General features: G+C 57.7%; 1 non-coding gene across 1 annotated transcript; it reads left to right on the forward strand.

The window, feature by feature from the left end:
• The first annotated feature begins 6,088 nt into the window (after nucleotides 1–6,088).
• On the forward strand, nucleotides 6,089–6,170 carry TRNAL-UAG. The gene has a single exon. It is a non-coding gene; the product is annotated as a tRNA-Leu (tRNA).
• The last annotated feature ends 11,262 nt before the right edge of the window (nucleotides 6,171–17,432 follow it).

The raw sequence follows: 17,432 nt of genomic DNA on the forward strand, positions 1-17,432 counted from the left end.
CTCCCGACCCGCAGCCAGATTCTCCCATCCTCCAGCAGGTTGGCCAAGGCCCAGCAGACTCATTTGTCTCTCTGTGGCTCGGAGTAGATTAGCCCATCAGCGCGATCCACTTAGGGGAGGCAGCCACTGGGCTATAATGGTTTCCTGGAAATTCACCGCCCCACCAGGAATCCTCTAATGGAGTCCAATTCCTGACACAGACTCGGCAAAGCGCTTCTTCCCCATTTAACCCCCAGGGGGCATCTTTGTTCACCCAGGCCGTGCCCCCTACGTGGCCACAAGGCCATTGTACTGGGTAGACCAATTGGCTGGGTAACCTGGCCAGGAGTGGGGCCTAGTGCTCAGAGCAGGGGCGCTGGGTGCCAGGACTCCGGGGTTCTCTCCCTGGCTCTGGGCAGGGAGTGGGGCCTAGTGGTTAGAGCGGGGGGGGGGGCTGGGCACCAGGACTCCGGGGTTCTCTCCCTGGCTCCGGGAGGGGAGTGGGGCCTAGTGGTTAGAGCGGAGGGGCTGGGCGCCAGGACTCCAGGGTTCTCTCCCTGGCTCTGGGAGGGGAGGGGGGTCTAGTGGATAGAGTGGGGGGGCTGGACGCCAGGACTCCGGGGTTCTCTCCCTGGCTCTGGGCGGGGAGTGGGGCCTAGTGGTCAGAGCGGGGCAGTTGGAGGAAGGCCTCGGGTGGGGGGGGGAGTGGGACTGAGAGGAAGCTGATCCAGAGCTGAAAAGCTGGTTGGTCTGGTTCCCATTAGCTCAGAGCCCGGAGCAAACCCCCTCCCTTCTCACCCCATGGGCCCCACCTCCCCCCCGTTCCTCCCCTCCCAACTCTTCCCTGCATCCCCTCTTACAGCGGGATTGGGGTCCCCCATGGAGGCCACGTCCCCAGAACCTCCCTCCCCCGTGGCCCCTCCTGGCCCTCGCCTGCCACTCCCACTCTCTCACTGCTTCCACCCCTGCCCCCCCGGGAATCGCAGCCAGTGTCTGCCAAGCCGCCGGGGCTGGCACTGTGCCCACTGGCAGGGGCTGCGGGTTGGGAGTGAGGGGCACCGGCAGGGCTGGGCTGGCAGGGGGCTGCAGGTTGGGAGTGAAGGTCCCACCCGGTCCCTGATTCCCCTGCCAGTTTCCCATACGTCACAGGAAGGGCCTGGCTGGCCGATAAGCGCCCACGCCCCGAGCTGGTGCAGACCCATGGCTCCAGATTTCCTTCCTGCTGCTGAGCCCTGCACCAGCTGCTCCCTGACCCCAGGGCCCCGCAGAGCAGGGCGGGCCCAGGCCGGGGAGAATCCCTCCAACCTCCTTCGGCTTTGCTCCTGTTCTCCCCCATCTCCATCGACGGGCTGTAATGCTGTCTGGTGGGGCAAGAGGGGATTTGCAGAGGTGCTGAGCCCCCTCCCCCAGCTCTGCTTCAGGGGTGCACGATACCCAGTGGTGCATGGCTGCGGGGGCACGGAGGGGTCCCAGATAGGTCTGTCCCCAGCTGTGCCTGGCCTCGGAGCGGGCAGCCCCCATCTGGGCAGAGCCGTGGGGGGGCCGTGACCCAGCTGGGCCTGATCTTCCCCCCCGCCCCCATGTGGTGCGGTAGAAACGGAGACGGCCGAGATCTCACCTGCCGGGTGGAAACATTACATCCCTCCACCCCCATCTCTGCTCCGATCCTGGCAACTGATTCAGCCCTAGCCCCACACCCCACCAGGCAAGTGCATGGAGCAGGGGGGCGAGGGGGGCTGTGCAAGGTGCATCAGGGCTCAGCTCCACCCCAGATGTGCATGGCTCCAGACTGGGCCAGTGCCCAGACGTGCCCCAGCCCCAGCTGTGGAGGGTGCCTGGCTGCAGGGGAACCTTCCTCCTGCTCTTTCACCCGGCCGGGAAGCGGGAGGGGGCGGGGGTGGCGTTGCTTTGCCGGACAGCAGGCCAGTGAGTCTGTGAGCCTGCGGCTTGTGAAGGTCCCAGCAGGACACAGGAGTCCTCCCGGTGCAGAGAGACACTGAGACCGAGTTAACCACAGCCTGGGCCTCAAACTGGGCCTCTCCTCTGAGCGTCTGAGCCACTTCTCCCCACTCAGCAGGGCTGCAGGGCACTGCCCAGGGTGAGCGCAGCGCTGAGATGCCCATGGCTCCACCAGGATGGACCCAGCTGGTGTGGTGAGCGGGCCAAGTGCTAAGACGGCAGGTCCCCCACTCATGCCCTAGAGCGCATGGCCCTGAGGTTTCCTGCCTTGCATCCCCGCTGCACAGCCAGGCTTGGAACCCACCTTCCAGGCAGATGCTCCCCTCCCTCCCAGCTGGGCCCTGACAGTGCTGCTCCTACTCCTGCTCCGGGGGCTCAGGCTGGTGAGTAGGGGGGGCATCAGTGCTCCAAATGTGCCCAGCCCCAGGGGCCCTGATCTCGGTCAGGGGTGGGTTTCACCAGCTGGCTGGATCAAGGGCCCGAACTAACTCCTTCTCTTGGGGGATCTGCCAGGGGAGATCATCGGGGGACAGGAAACCCGGCCTCACACCAGACCCTACATGGCCATCGTGAGCATAGAGGTAAGGCGAAATTGGGTTCCTGATCTGGGAGGACGTGTTGGTGACAGCAGCTCATTGTAACTGCAACCTGGAGTAAGAAATGCAAGAGCCCCTGCCCCGGAGCCAGCCAGTTCCCCACCCTGGGGCCAGGCCAAGGCCGGCGCCCCCTGCAGGGGAAAGACCCTGGTGGGCTGGCTTCTGTACTGAGCCTGAGTGCAAGGCAGCATCTACACCCACCTACTTTAGCGAGCTTAACAACCTGTGACGCAGTGGGAGATTTTCTTAGTCTTTTGCAGGAACACAGCATGTGCCTCAGTTTCCCCATGTGCTGCGTGTGTAACGAGGGGGTTGGAGAGGGGGGTTTGTTGTTGCAGAGGACCGGGGTGACCTCACCTAGCAGTCGACCCCGGACAACGGCCAGGAGATGGGGTAACCCAGCAACTGGTGACCAGGAGGCCCAGCCCAGCTTGGAAGTCAGCCGGTCCTGGCCAGTGGGAGGACAGTGGGCGGAGGAGAGAGGACCCCAGCGACCAGAGTAGCCGGTTCCAGCCAGTGACTTTGCTAATGCCTCATATGCAGCCTGTTGTAAAACGAGGCAAATATCTAGATGAGCTGATGTCCCCCCCGGAAGAGCCCTGCGTACCCCCAACGGCATGTGAACCCCTAGTTGAGAACCACTGATATAGGCAGGAAGGAGGGGGCAGCTGGACTGGGGAGAGAGAGAGCAGCCAGAGCCCATCTGGGTGCGGGGGAGAGCTAGATGAACTGGGCTGAGGGTTGCTAGGCCCGAGGGCCCGGAGAGTTTCCTGTGCTGGGTTCAGACGTTCACTAAACCTCCTGTTTTCTGCTGGCTGAGAGTCACTCCAGTCTCGAGATCAGGGTGGCATTATTCCCTCTGGGCGTGGAGGCCCCACGGGGGCCAGGGTGTGTGGACTCTCTGAGGGGGCCCATGGCGAGAGACAGGCGTGCTAAGGCTCAGAGGTCCGGCCCCAGGAGGCGGTGGGGCCAAAGGGCCTAACCCCAGCGAGAGAGAGTGCACCCTTCATGGAAGGCTGTCACGCCAAAGGAGGGTTACTCCCAGGAGCTGTGCGGAGCTGGGAAGCATGAGTCCTGTGAGTCTAGGACAACTTGGCAGCAGAAGATGGTTGGTGGATGCACCTTGTAGACAGTTGGCTGCGAGCGGAGGGGCTTGCAGTGAGTGGCTGCCAGCGATAAAACAAGGGAATTAAAGGAACCAGCAAGGAAATGGCCTATAACCAGTTCCCTAACAGGCACCTTGCACCCCCGTGCAGGGAGAGAAGGCTGAGCCGCATGGGGGGGCTCACTCAGGGGCAGCTGATTACCCGGCTGGTGGAGAGTGACCAGTCCGAGGAGCAAGATCCAGATTCCAGCAGGGCACCTGGACAGACTGGGAGTAGTAGGGGGACCCGGTTCCCCAGCCAGGAGGGCGACTTCCCAAGCTGAGTCCCCTCTGCCTGCCCCCGGTGGAGGTGAAGAGATGGAAACTGGAGCTAAGAGTGATGGAGCTGGAGCAATGGAGGCTAGCAGACCGCCTGGAGCAGCAATAACACGAACTGGAGTTGGAGGAGAGGTGGGCCAAGAGGACCTGCCATGCGGTAAGTGGGGAAGGACCCCAAGATGCCAATTCTGCAGGGAACCTAGATCCTAAAGTGTGCCCAGCAGAGATATCGATGCCGACCTCACTGCCTGCGTGAAGACCTGTGACCTGAACCAGGTTGACCCCACGGACAGGCTCTGCTGTCTAAACCCCGGCTTGGTCGCAAGGCCATAGGGACCAAGAAAGCTGGCTAGATTGTCAGGCTCAACAGGTAGTGATCAATGGTTCGATGTTTAGTTGGCAGCTGGTATCAAGCAGGGTGCCCCAGGGCTGGGTCCTGTGCCCGGTTTTGTTCAACATCTTCATTAATGATCTGGAGGATGGTGTGGATTGCACCCTCGGCAAATTCACAGATGACACTAAGCTGGGGGGAGCGGTAGATATGCTGGAGGGTAGGGATAGGGTCCAGAGTGACCTAGCAAATTGGAGGATTGGGTCAAAAGAAATCTGAGGTTCAACAAGGACAAGTGCAGAGTCCTGCACTTAGGACGGAAGAATCCCATGCACCGCTACAGACTAGGGACCGAATGGCTAAGCGGCAGTTCTGCAGAAAAGGACCTGGGGATTACAGTGGACGAGAAGCTGGATATGAGTCAGCAGCGTGCCCTTATGCCAAGAAGGCCAACGGCATATTGGGCTGCATTAGTAGGGGCATTGCCAGCAAATCGAGGGACGTGATTATTCCCCTCTATTCAGCACTGGTGAGGCCACACCTGGAGTACTGTGTCCAGTTTTGGTCCCTCCACTACAGAAGGGATGTGGACAAATTGGAGAGAGCCCAGCGGAGGGCAACAAAAATGATTAGGGGACTGGAACACATGACTTATGAGGAGAGGCTGAGGGAACTGGGATTGTTTAGTCTGCGGAAGAGAAGAATGTGGGGGGATTTGATAGCTGCTTTCAACTATCTGAAAGAGGGCTCCAAAGAGGATGGATCTAGACTGTTCTCAGTGGTAGCTGATGACAGAACAAGGAGTAATGGTCTCAAGTTGCAGTGGGGGAGGTCTAGGTGGGATATTAGGAAAAACTTTTTCACTAGGAGGGTGGTGAAGCACTGGAGTGGGTTACGGAGGGAGGTGGTGGAATCTCCTTCCTTCGAGGTTTTTAAGGTCAGGCTTGACAAAACCCTGTCTGGGATGATTTAGTTGGGGACTGGTCCTGCTTTGAGCAGGGGGTTGGACTAGATGACCTCCTGAGGTCCCTTCCACCCCTGATATTCTATGATGGAGGGGAGTTCAGCCAAATGGGCGGTGCAGAGGCTGGGGACTATGAATGTTCAAACAAGCTTTTCCACTTAAGTTTGAATGGACTCCTGAGGCAGATAGGAAAAGATCCCGGGGTCTACGAGAAGCCCCCAGGCATCACGTACAAAGAGGTCACCACCCGGCTGGGGGAAATATCTCTGCAAGGGGGGACTAGCAAGTCCCATGCAGGGGGTGCCCATGAATGCCAGAGCAGGCAGACCACCTCCATGGGGCCTGAGATGTAATTACTGCGGTGCCATACCCAAAGACACAGGGAATCTTCACCCAGGAGACCCCTCGAAGGGTTAACGTGGCCAAGGGAAGACATCCTGTAAGGCAGGCCAGAGAGGGAGCTGTGTGTTTATACCCTGGGAGAAGCAGGGCCTGGTGGCAGGCTGGCCGGGGAGGGGAGGCATGCCAGATGGGCGTCCACCCCAAGCCCAGCAGATATGTCGTCTTGTGCTCTCTTGGGTGCAGGCCCCTCTGATCCCCAGTGGGAGCGGAAGGTGGGAGTCAACGGGGAGACAGTCATGGAGTGGGGAGATTCTGGGAGCAAGAGACCCTTGTTGGTGTGGGGGTGGAAGGAGGGTGAGGGGACTGCCGAGGAAGGAGTACTGCGGAAAGGGATCTGGGGATCATAGTGGACCACAAGCTAAATATGAATCAACAGTGTAACACTGTTAAAAAGGCAAACATCATTCTAGGATGTACTAGAAGGAGTAGCCGGTGGTAGTGTGGCCGAGCGGTCTAAGGCGCTGGATTTAGGCTCCAGTCTCTCCGGGGTCGTGGGTTCGAATCCCACCGCTGCCAGAAGACGTTTTTGGGGGGAGGGATAGCTCAGTGGTTTGAGCATTGGCCTGCTAAACCCAGGGTTGTGAGTTCAACCGTGGAGGGGGCCATTTGGGATCTGGGGCAAAAATTGGGGATTGGTCCTGCCTTGAGCAGGGGGTTGGACTAGATGACCTCCTGAGGTCCCTTCCAACCCTGATATTCTATGATTCTATGAGTGTTGTAAGCAAGACACGAGAAGTAATTCTGCTCTACTCCGCGCTGATATGGCTTCAGCTGGAGTACTGTGTCCAGTTCTGGGCACCACATTTCAGGAAAGATGTGGACAAACTGGAGAAAGTCCAGAGAAGAGCAACAAAAATGATGAAAGGTCTAGAAAACATGGCCTATGAGGGAAGGTTGAAAAAACTGGGTTTGTTTAGTCTGGAGAAGACAAGACTGAGAGGGGCCACGATAACAGTTTTCAAGTACATCAAAGACTGTTACAAGGAGGAGGGAGAAGAATTGTTCTTCTTAACCTCTGAGGACAAGACAAGAAGCAATGGGCTTAAATTGCAGCCAGGGAGGTTTAGGTTGGACACCCTAACTGTCAGGGTGGTTAAGCATTGGAATAAATTGCTTAGGGAGGTTGTGGAATCTCCATCATTGGAGGTTTTTAAGAGCAGGTGAGACAAACACCTGTCGGGGATGGTCTAGATAATACTCAGTCCTGCCATGAGTGCAGGGGACTGGACTGGATGACTTCTCGAGGTCCTTTCCAGTCCTACAGTTCTATGACCCCCGGACTCGACGAGAGATGAATGGAAGGGGAAGATGAATGGGAAACCGGTGGTGGAGGACGTTCTGGGGAAAGCTCACTGAACTCCTGGGTTTGGCCAGGAAGAACCTAGCCAGGGCCCAGGAAAAGCCAAAGAACTGGTACAACAGCCTGCCAGTTCCTATGGCACTGGGGAGCAGGAGAGGGGATCTCGGCTCAGTGCCAAGGGTGCCTGGGAGGGGCCCTGTGAAATCATCAGCCAGCACAAGGGGGTGAGTCGTGTGCTGGAGCCGCCCAATTGGGCGAGTGCACCAGGTCATGCTTTGACAGGGAGACGTTGGTGCGGCTGTGTGCGTGGGCAGGGGAAGGAGAAGGGGAAAGTGAACCTCTGCCCTAAGCCAGGACCTGGCCTCCTGCTGGAATCAATCCCCCTCTCTGACCAGCTAACCCCTGTCCGCAGGCAGAGATCAGAGGGGCTGTGTTCGTCCCCGCAGCCGGGTGCCAGCCAGCCAGCCTGGGCTCACTAATCGCGCTGTCCATGGGGGGAGGGGAGATGTTCCCCATTCACAGTCACCGGGAAAACAGCCCAGGACCCAGAGAGAGAGAGGTCAGAGACATGCTGGCTTTAGGGGCGATCCAGCCATCCACCAGCCCTGGGCCTCGCCCCTGGTGCTGGTCCCCCCCCCAGAAAGACTGGTCGATCTGACTCTGTGTGGACTATCGGAAGCTCAGTGCCGTCACCACGTTTGATGCCTTACCCCATGCCTAGGACTGACGAGATCCTAGACAAGTTGGGGCAGGGGCATGACCTCGCTACCATGGATCTCACCAAGGGCTACTGGCAGGTGCCTTTGGACCTAGATGCCGGGTTGGAATCTGCTCTCATCACCCCTATAAGCTCTTTGGATTCCTGGTCCTACCTGTCGGCCTCAATGGGGCACCTGACACCTTCCAGCGCCTGGTGGATCAATTACTAAGGGGGATGGAGGATTTTGCTCTAGCATATATTGATGATATCTGTCTTCAGTCCGACCTGCAAAGACCATGTGACCAGGTGAGGAGGGGGCTGGGACACCTCCAGGATGCAGCACAGATGATAGAGGCCGGAAATAGTAAGGTGGTGATGGCAGAGGTGCCGTACATGGGCCGCAAGGTGGGAAGTGGCCGTCTAAAGCCAGAGCTGGCCAAGGTGGAGGTGAGAAGAGATTGGTGAGCAGAGGTTCCTCACACAAGGAACAGGCGCTGATGGGGTGGCAGGGCCCCACTTCAGCTCCCATCATAGAGCTCTGTAAGGAGGTCGAGCCAGACAAGGAAGTCTGGACCAAGCAGTGCCAGAGGGCGCTCTGTGTGGTAAAGGAGGCGCTAATGCTTGGGCTGGTGCAGGTAAACCCAGTCTTGGATATGCCTTCAGGGTGTCCAACGAGGCCTCAGATGCAGGGCAGGGCTGCACCAAGTGAAAGGGGCTAATTCCAAGCCCTGAGATGGAGTCTGATCCTCCAGGGTTATGACATGGAAGTGGTCCATGTTGATGGGAGTTCAAATGTTACAGGCAATGCTTTGTCCTGGAGAGGGGTACCAGAATTTCCCCAGGTCACAGGCTGGAGTGACCCCACTCAGTTCAGACTTGAAAGGGGGAGTGTGACAAAGTGGGGAATTTTCTTAGTGTTTTGCATGAACACTGTGTGTGCCTCAGTTTCCCTGTGTTCTGTGTGTTTAATGAAGTGGGAGAAGGGGGGGCGTTGTTGTGGCACACCAAGGGTGACCTTGCCTAGCAGTCGAGACCCCAGACAATCGCCTGGAGATGGGGTACCTCAGCAGCTGGTGACCGGGAGGCCCAGCCCAGCTTGGAAGGCAGCCGGTTCTGGCCAGTGGGAGGACAAAAGGCTGAGGAGAGAGGACCCCAATGACCTGAGCAGCCGGTTCCAGCCTGTGGGGGAACAAAGGCCTAACCCCTGTGAGAGAGTGAAACCTTCATGGAAGGCTGTCCCTCTAAAGGGGATTTCCTCCCAGGGACCGTGCGGAGCCGAGGAGCGTGAGTCCGTGACACGACTCATGACTGAATCCATTGACAAGTCTGCAGCACCTGCATCCCCCTTGTGTTTCACAGCACCATCACCGTGCTGCAGGGCCCCCACAACATTGCAATAGATGAACTGGGGAGGCAGAAGATCTGGGTATGTCGCTGAGTCCCCCACCCAGAATACAATGATGAGACATTTCAAAATGACCTCACACTGCTGCAGGTACCGCCCCCATCCCATCACCCCGCCCCCTGTGACCTCACACTGCTGCAGGTACCACCCCCATCCCAACAACCCACCCACAGTGACCTCACGCTGCTGCAGGTACCACCCCCATCCCATCACCCCACCCCCAGTGACCTCACGCTGCTGCAGGTACCTCCCCCCTCCCATCACCCCATCCCAGTGAGCACGTGGCATCACAGTGTTGCACAGTTGTCATGGGGATGCCCCATCTAGTCCCATCTGGCCCCATCCCCTTGGGGCAGATCCATCCCCCAAGAGGAGTTTGATTTCCCTTCTCTCTCTCCCCTATCAAAGCTGAGGCACAAGGCCGAGCTGATGCAGGTTGTGGGCACCATCCCCCTGCCCCAGCGAAGGTGAGGAGGGGGCTGTGTGCTGCATGGCCTGCTGGGGCTGACTAGTACCGAGGCAAATGCCCGGACCTCCACCACCCTGCAGGAGGTGAAACTGAAGGTAATGGGGAAGGGTGTGTGTCTGTCTCGGTCGTATCCGCCCTATGCCCCATCCAGGATGCTGTGCATGGGGGCCCCCAGGAGAGGAAGGCGTCATTCTGGGTGAGTTGTGGGACAGGGGCACATGGTGCCCGGGACAAGGTGCTGCTTGAACAGGAGACCGACAGGGCTGGGCAGAATGGGGAGAGCAAGGATCCATGGTAAGCCAGGCAGATCCTGGGAACCAGGAACCAGAACTGACTAGATCCTAGGACCCAAGGATGAAGGTTAGAAATGAGGGACTGGAACTGGCCAGATCCTAGAAATCAGGGATAGGGGCCAGCTGAGTCCCTGGACTGTGGGGTGGGAGCCCTGGGCACGTCCCGAGTGTGACTTGACCGTGAGTCCCCAGGAAGCGGGGTACAGAGGTGTATTTCAGGAATGTGAATACAGAAAGCAGCCTTCCCTTTGCTTGGACATGTGTAACCCCACACTTGCTGTTTGCATCTCAGGGCTGCTCCAGAGCCCCCCTGGTCCATGATGGGAAGGCCCAGGACATTGTCTCCCATGGCAGCGCTGATGGGTCAGCACCCAGGGTGTTCACCAGAGTCTCCAAATATGTGTGCTTGGTCAAGAAAACTCTGCAAAAGCTGAGGCCTTAGAGGGGAGTATCCATCTCCTCTAGCGTGATTGGGTATTGCAGAGGGATGGCTGACTGGCTGGCTTTTGGTATTGTGGATGGATGGATGGAGGGATGGACATGGCAGAAGGGTGGATGGAGGGATGGACATTGCAGAAGGGTGGAGGGATGGACATTGCAGAAGGGTGGAGAGATGGATTGGTGGATGGAGGGATGGACATTGCAGAAGCGTGGACGGAGAGATGGATGGACATTGAAGAAGTGTGGATGGAGGGATGGATGTGGCAGATAAGAAGACAGACAGCTGGATATTGCAGACGAAAGACGGACAGAGAGCTACTGATGTTCCAGAGAAATGAACAAACAGCAAGTTGAGCCTGCTGTGAGATCTCCCGCCCCCCCCCGGTCAAAACTGTCCTTGTCCCATCACCTGTCTGCCCGCCATGTTTGCTGGTTCATTCCATGCCCTGCTTTGTATGACCTCACAGAAAGTTACACAATTAATGTGTCACCTTCCCAGGCACGGAATGAACTTGCCAAGCCTTGAAACTGGGAGCTGTTGCTGTGGCGACCAGGCTGAACCAAGTGAGAGAGGATGGGTGGGCTTGTGCATAAGGCACTGGCAATGGGGCACAGTACCCCTGTGTTCCAGCCCCAGCTCTGACACTTGGCCTGGGCTTTGCAAAGAGGTTGAAGCATTAGATGTCTAAATCCCATTGGATTGAGTGAGGTGCCCAAATCCCTTGGGTGTCTGTGAAAATCCAGCTTCCACTGGGCTTGTTTCCCCATCAGTACAATGGGGATAAGACTCCACTGTGCGTTTGTCTTGGCTATGAATTGTGTGAGCTCTTGGGGCTAGGGACTGGCTCTCAAAGTGACTGCCGCATCAGCACAATGAGGCCCTGATCTTGGTCGGGGCTGGGCAGTGCCCAGCTCCAATCTTAGTTAGGTCCTCTAGGTGCTCTGTGTTGAAAATGACAGGTTTCAGAGTAACAGCCGTGTTAGTCTGTATTCGTAAAAAGAAAAGGAGTACTTGTGGCACCTTAGAGACTAACCAGTTTATTTGAGCATGAGCTTTCGTGAGCTACAGCTCACTTCATCGGATGCATAGCTATATACGAAAGCTCATGCTCAAATAAACTGGTTAGTCTCTAAGGTGCCACAAGTACTCCTTTTCTTTTTGTGTTGAAAATATGGCTAATAAAAATAACCATAACCTCCACTAGGTGGCTCTGGTGCCCTGGAAGTGACAGAACCAGAGACCGAAATGAAACAGGAAAATTAACGTTGAAAATATCAACTGTACAGGGCTCCTGGGTTCTATCCCAGCTTGGGGAGGGAAGTGGGGTCTAGTGGTTAGAGTAGGGGAGGCTGGGAGCCAGGATTCCTGTGTTTTCTTCTCAGTACGGGACAACATTTTTCTCTTGATTGTCAATGGCTTTTCCTTATGTCCAGGATGCTGGTCTGCGCTGCTGGGTCAAACCAAGATCCCTCTGAACTCTGTGAGATTCCTCTGTGTAGCTGAGAGTGAAAGGAGATTGAGAAGTATCACAGCCAAGTTGGAGTGCCCTAAACAATGGTGGCTGGGAGCCAGGACTCCTGGGTTCTATCCCAGATCTGGGAGGGGAATTCGGTCTAGTAGGTTAGAGGAGGGGGGCTGGGAGCCAGGACTCCTGGGTTCTATCCCAGATCTGGGAGGGGAATTCGGTCTAGTAGGTTAGAGGAGGGGGGCTGGGAGCCAGGACTCCTGGGTTATATTCCAGATCTGGGAGGGGAGCAGGGTCTAGTGCCGGGGTGGCCAACCTGAGCCTAAGAAGGGGCCAGAATTTACAAATGTACATTGCCAAAGAGCCACAGTAATACGTCAGCAGCCCCCCATCAGCTCCCCAGCGCTGGCAGCTCTGCCGATCAGCACCTCCCCCTCCCTCCTCGCATCTCCTGATCAGCTGTTTCCTGGCGTGCAGGAGGCTCTGGGGCGAGGGGGAGGAGCAAGGGCACGACAGGCTCAGGGGAGGGGGCGGGAAGGGGTGGAGTAGGGGCGGGGCCTATGGCAGAGCCAGGGGTTGAGCAGTGAGCACCCCCCGACACGCTGGGAAGTTGGCTCCTGCAGCTCCAGCCCCGGAGTCGGTGCCTAGACAAGGAGCCGCAGATTAACTTCTGAAGAGCCGCATGTGGCTCCGGAGCCACAGGTTGGCCACCCCTGGGCTAGTGCTTGGAGCAGGGGGGGCTGGGAGCCAGGACTCCTGGGTTCTACCCCAGCTCTAGGAGGGGAGTGAGGTCTAGTGCTTGGAGCAGGAGGGCTGGCAGCCAGGTCTCCTGGGTTCTAAGCCAGCTCTAGGAGGGGAGGAGGGTCCAGTGGGTTAGAGCAGAAAGGTCTCAATCCCTGCTGCGCCCGTAGGATGGGGGCTGGGATGGGGCAGTATCTCCTCCCCTTTCCAGCACTGAGGGGGCAGACGGGCAGAGAGCTCCAGGCAGGGTGGTCACAGGCCAATCCAGACTTCTTACCCCCACAAGCAAGCAGAGGCTGCTGCATCAGGTGGGTTATTGCATTCCAAGCAGTATGTGGCCCATGGGAACAAGATTTCCATGAGGAACCAGCATGAAACAATGAGGCTGGTGCAAATCAGGCTATGTGGGAATTTTAAATGATGAGGCCCGGGGCCTTAGCCCTCCAGGGGGCACTGGCTCTCAGCTGGCCCCAGGGCATGGGACTGGATGGCTCAGGGAGGTGGGGAATGGGACATGGGGCCAAGGCTGGAAGCGAGGAGGGCATCTGTGAGGTGCTCAGTGGGGTCTCTGCTGCCTTACCCAGCACCTTCAACGTTTGGGCGGTGCAGGGTGTCCTTGGGGCTGAGCGGGTCGTCCTGCTGCCAGAGGGCCAGCAGCTGCGCCAAAACAAACCCTGGAGAATGGCTGCCCCAACCTGCCCATGTCCCTGAGGGATGTCCCATCCTGAGGGTCTGGGCCAGGGGGGCTGGACCCCTTTGAACCCCTGACTGCACCCCAGAGGTCTTGCTGTTCTGGGGTCACCGCATTGAGAGCCTCCCCCCGAGATCTTCCATTTTGGGGGTCATCCCACTGAAAGCCTCCCCCCTCCAGAGATCTCCTTGTTTTAGGGGTCACACCATTGGGGGCCCCCATCTCTGGCTCCCGCAGCCCATCTTTGGGGGCAAGATCACCCAATGCTGAGCCTCCTGGCTCTGTTAGCTTGAATTCGGAGGGTTCCCTTCTGAGTCCTCCAAATCCTCCTCTCCCTTGACACCCCCAACTCCTCCCTAGGGGTCATCATCCCATGCTTACTTCGCTCCCCAGCTATACCCCCAGGTTCCCTAGCCCCACTCTGGGAGGAGTCACCCCAATTTCAGACCCTCTCCCTCCATTCTCAGATCCCTCCCCAAAATCCTGGCTCTGGGTGGTGTCACCCCATTCTTAGTGTGCTCCCTTATTTCCCCAGATCCTCCCCCTCTCTGCGCGGGGATGCCAGGAATCTTTTAAGATTCATGAGCCGGCCAGCGATGCTGCGGGAACATGACCAAGCCTTTCAACAGAAGCGAGCACCAGAAGTACTCGATCCACTACATGAGCAAGGCTTTCAGCCCAAATTAACACCGAAAGCATCGTATTCTGAAAAGCAACAAAGCAAAACCGTTATCAATGAAAGGCTGTTAATGGTTTTGTATCCATACACCATTGCAAATGTTTTTAAACATACAAAATACGATTATTTTCCTACCATGACTGGCAAAAAGCTAAAACAATGCCACGGGCTCTCCCCACATCTGCAGACTCCAGAGCTGCACAGAGGAAGTCATGGGTAGCACCCGAGAAAACCAAGGCCATGACGTGGATCCGATAAAAAAACTTTGTGAAGAGAGATTTATATTGATGGGTAGGGCTAAAATTTTGTCATGGATATTTTTAGTAAAAGGCAGGAACAGGTCACAGACCTCTGTGAATTTTTCTTTATTGCCCGTGACTTTTACTAAAAATATCCGTGATCAAATGGGAAGGGATTGGGCAGCTGTGGGGTGGCTGGGAGCTCTGGGGCCCCCACCATGCATTGGGGCTCAGAGCTCCAGGGTCCTCCTGGCACCCGCAGCGGAGGGGAGCTGAAGAATCCCCCTGACCCCTCCCCAGCCATGGGGAGTTGCGGGAGTCCCCCTGAACCCTCATGGTGCCCAGGGCTCTGGGGGTCTCCGTGCTTCTCCACAGCAGAGGGGAGCTGAGGGGATCACCCTGCTCTTACCCCGTGGCAGTGGGCAGCTGCAGGGATCTGCCTGCCGCCACTGCGGTGTGGAGCTGCAGGCATTCCCCTGCCCGGCTGCGGCCGCAGTGAGCTGCGGGGCTCCCCCTGCCCCGCTGTGGTGGCCAGGGAGCTGTGGGGTTCCCTCTGCCCCCGACGGTGGCCAGGGGCTGCTAGGATCTCCCTACCCCATGGGGGTGACCGGGGAGCTGACAGGTACCCCTGCTGCCCATGGCGGCTGAGAGCTTGGGGGCCTGCTGCCTCAGGCAGCGGGGGTACCTTATAGCCCCCTGTCACTGCAGGAGGTGGTGGGACCCTGCAGCTCCCAGCCACTGGGGCTGAAGTCATGGAGATCTTTGGAAGTCATGGAGCCTGTGACTTCTGTGACCTCCATGACAAAATCGAAGCCTTATTGATGGGTCATGCCTCAAAAAGTGCCACAAATCAAGGGGCTGCCTGGGTGGGGACAGAAAATGGAAACCGGGGGAGGTTTTATGGCAGGCCGGGAGCTGTTTGGTACAGGGATGGTTGAAGGGTTGGGGTGGAGCATGGGGTGGAGGTTCAGCAGAGGTTCTACCGCTCCTTGCATCCCTTTGCCAGGGGCGATCCATGTGTCTCCAGCCTAAGCTGGTGGCCCTGGGACAGCCGGTCGCCGGATCCACCTCTGGTCACTTGGTGGCTTCTGAGCAAGAACATGCTGTGGATGAGTGCCTCCTACTTGCTCGGCCATAGCTAGAAGATCCCGGAGGCTGGAGAGCCTGGCTTACATTCGCACATTGAGCCAGCTCTGCAGAACGACTACCAGAGGTGGACGATGGAAGAGCCATGCGACAGCAATTTACAGCTCCCTTCGGCTTATTCACAGGATGCTTTGTGATAACAGGGCCTACAAATGTACCCCAATTGTGAGCTTAACTGTGAAAAGTCAGTGGAAGTTCGTAAGACGTCACAATAACCTAGAACAGGTGGTTTCTGCGATTGGTAATAGAATTGGCGGTTCAATGACAGGGTATTTTTAAGGGAAAAAAACTTGTAAAAACCAAGTGTTTTAAATTGTTGAAGGTTAAGTGGCTGAAACAGACTTCCACTGAAATGACTTCTTGGGTAACCCCCTCTTGTTAATAGAATATCAGCTGAATTCAGGCTGAATCTCAAATCAACAGAACCAAGGGCTGTTGCAACACCTGGCTTTTTGTGATAGTATCCAATAGTTTCTGTAGCTGTTCTCTGCGTGTCGGACGGCACAGTGCTTGGGGTGGCCAAGTGTCTGGTTTTTGACCAGAATGCCCAGTCGAAAAGGGACCCTGGCGGCTCTGGTCAGCACCGCTGACCGGGCCGTTAAAAGTCCAGTTGGCGGCACAGCGGGGCTCAGGCAGGCTCCCTTCCTGCCCTGGCTCCGTGCATCTCCCGGAAGCAACCGGCATGTCCCTGCAGACCCTAGGCACGTGTGTGATAAGGGAAGCTCTGCGTGCTGCCCCTGCCCCGAGCGCCACCTCCGCAGCTTCCATTGGCCGGACATGCTGCCGCTTCTGGGAGGAGCAGGGAGCCAGGGCAGGCAGGGAGCCTGCCTTAGCCCTGCTGTGCCGCCACCCAGGAGCTGCCTGAGGTAAGTGCCACCTGGCGGGAGCCCGCACTCAGAACCCCCTGCAGCAGGTCAGAACCCCCTTCTGCACCTTAACTCTCTCCCAGAGCTCGCACCCCCTCCTGCACCCCAACCCCCTGCCCCATCCCTGAGCCCCCTCCCACACCCAGACTCCCTCCTGGAGCCTGCATCCCTACCCCCTGCCCCATCCCTGAGCCCCCTCCCACACCCAGACTCCCTCCTGGAGCCTGCACCCAGACTCCCTCCTGCACCCCAACCCCCTGCTCTATCCCTGAGCCCCCTCCCACACCCAGACTCCCTCCTGGAGCCTGCACCCACACCCCCTCCTGCACCCCAACCCCCTGCCCTGTCTCTGAGCCCCCTCCCACACCCAGACTCCCTCCTGGAGCCTGCACCCAGACTCCCTCCTGGAGTCTGCACCCCTACCCCCTCCTGCACCCCAACCCCCTGCCCCATCCCTGAGCCCCTCCCACACCCAGACTCCCTCCTGGAGCCTGCACCCACACCCCCTCCTGCACCCCAACCCCCTGCTCTGTCTCTGAGACCCCTCCCACACTCAAACTCCCTCCTGGAGCTTGCACGCCCCCCCCCCCCCACATACCAACCCCCTATGCCAACCCAGAGCCCCCTCCTGTACCCTGAACCCCCCATTTCTGGCCTCACCCTAGAGCCCGTACCCCCAGCTGGAGCCCTCACCCCCTCCCGCATCCCAACCCCCTGCCCCAGCCCAGTGAAAGTAAGTGAGGTTGGGGGAGAGTGAGTGATGGAGGCACGGGGGCTGGAGTGAGAGGGGGGGCAGGGCCGCAGAGAAGGGTCATGGAAGGGGGAGGGCCTTGGGGAAGGGGCGGGGCAAGGGTGTTCAGTTTTGTGCAATTAGAAAGTTGGCAAGTCTAACAGTGCTAGGGACACAGGTGAGATCCCGTGATGGGCCAAGTTGTCACAGTGGCCGAGTTGTCTTTAGAAATGGTGGTGGTGAAACAGGTGGGCAGGGTCTACCATAGACTAAAAACGTCTGGGATGTTTTACCATCTTTGGGTGTTGCAACGGGTTCATGCCAGCAAAAGCGATTCCAAAAGATCACTGGCTTGTTGCTTCTCTTTGAACAGCGGCCACACGCTTGAGGAAGAATGCGCCCAGGGCAGACAGTTTTCTCCAAGTCAGCAAGCTTACCCACTAATGGGTTCAACTTCCATCCTCTGTGTGAATGCCCCACTTTAATTGTGTCAATGGTAAAGGGGGGGCAGGGGGAGTTTTTCCATCTTTGCCCATTCTGGGCATACACCCAAGGCAGGGATAACAGCTGGTTTGTTCTTAAATCTCTTACAACTATAGAAAAGCCGCAGTT

This window comes from Chelonia mydas, chromosome 13 (assembly GCF_015237465.2).
Source record: "Chelonia mydas isolate rCheMyd1 chromosome 13, rCheMyd1.pri.v2, whole genome shotgun sequence".
Lineage (NCBI taxonomy): Eukaryota > Metazoa > Chordata > Testudines > Cheloniidae > Chelonia > Chelonia mydas.